General features: G+C 34.4%; 1 protein-coding gene across 1 annotated transcript in view; it reads right to left on the bottom strand.

Annotated features, from left to right (window-relative positions):
- Positions 1 to 433, bottom strand: part of MRPS27 (mitochondrial ribosomal protein S27) — a 48724-nt gene extending 48291 nt beyond the window's left edge. Inside the window, exon 1 of the mRNA XM_009884270.1 lies at positions 352 to 433. The gene's annotated coding sequence lies outside the window, so the exon portion shown is untranslated. The remainder of the gene's footprint in view (positions 1 to 351) is intronic.
- Between the last annotated feature and the right edge of the window lie 1010 nt (positions 434 to 1443).

Genomic DNA, 1443 nt, shown 5'->3' with positions numbered 1-1443 from the left:
AGGAATGCCTTGTAATACTTATAGGTCTTCTTTTGCACTGCATTACAATCAAAAAAATGTCAATGAAGACAACACCTGGAGACAGTCTTAACTGTCAGACAAAAATCTATGACATTCATAAAAGCTTTGGATTTTGTGAAAGAAACTCAGCTTGTAGAAACCAAACATTATTTAAATGGGCAAACTCTTAACTTGTTTCTGCACTATAGGCTTGAAATTGTATGACAGACTTTTAACATCTTGAGCAGATTTGGACATAGAACCTTAGAAGCTTTTTGCTTCACACATTAAAATGAATTCAGGTTGCAATTAATCAGTCAAAGTGGAGAAAAAGAAACAAACTTTTCTCACCCAGGCTATGCTCCTCTTTTTGTCTCTTCTCCCATTTTGAGCTGTCCACGTAGGCCAGAGAAAGAAGAGATCTTCTACCTAATGAAGAAAAAAAATACTAGGTAAGCCAGGTTGTTTAGACATCTCTAAACAAACTAACACTGTAGTAATTATCACCTTTGTCTGTCACGTTTACTGAGTTGGGATACCTTAAACTGTTTTTATGACATAGCTGTCAGCAGCAGCTACCATAATGGTTCTGATTTCTTGTATGTGGATGAGCCATTACCTTGTCATTTTTAAAACAGAAACGCTTTCCCCTACAAGTTTTTTTTTCAGCATGAAACAATTCTTCCCAAACTTGAACTCTTTATTTAAGAAAATTATGAATTTGTAAAGGTAGAAAAAAAGCCCAAAACAACAATAAAGAACAGCTTCTTTGTGCACACAGACCTTTTTCATCAAACGCTAACAATTAGCTAAATGGAGGCATAAAAGCTTAAGCAAAAAAGATGAATACACACAAAAAGGCTTTTCTGTTGTTGTATAGTTATTTTTTCTACCTGTAAAGATTTGTCTCACTGGAAATGAAAGGTAGATGACCATCTGGAAGTACTCCATTTTTCATCACCTCCTTTTTTGCATCTCCTGTGGACTGCAGAGTCCACTCAAACATTTTTTGAGTTTTTTCCAAATACTCTTTGTACCACCTTTGAAATCTGCTGAAGACATTGTCCTAGCTTTTGAAACAAAATGGAAAATGCTTCAGTTGGAAGAACAAACCATGTTTGTGCATCACTCACAGATGATGAGGCCTTGATGATGCATGCTAAAGATCTGGATAAAATTTGAAGGAAGATATAGAAATACACGCAGAAGGTTGCAGAAATTAATGTTAAGAAATGTGAAATATTTTAAAAATAGACATTACTATGCTATATAGAATTCTCAGCAACAGCCTTAAAGCCTTTAACTGAAAATCTATCTGCAACCACTAGAAGTTTGTTACTCTTGTGTGTGAAACAATTTTTCTCTTTATCATCCTTCTGACATGCAATTATACACACATGTCCAGCTCTGAACATATTTGAAAATTTTTGTCAAAAAGGTTTT

Source organism: Charadrius vociferus, unplaced genomic scaffold (assembly GCF_000708025.1).
Source record: "Charadrius vociferus isolate BGI_N301 unplaced genomic scaffold, ASM70802v2 scaffold183, whole genome shotgun sequence".
Taxonomy (NCBI): Eukaryota; Metazoa; Chordata; class Aves; order Charadriiformes; family Charadriidae; genus Charadrius; species Charadrius vociferus.
This window is presented reverse-complemented; position numbering and strand designations above follow the sequence as displayed.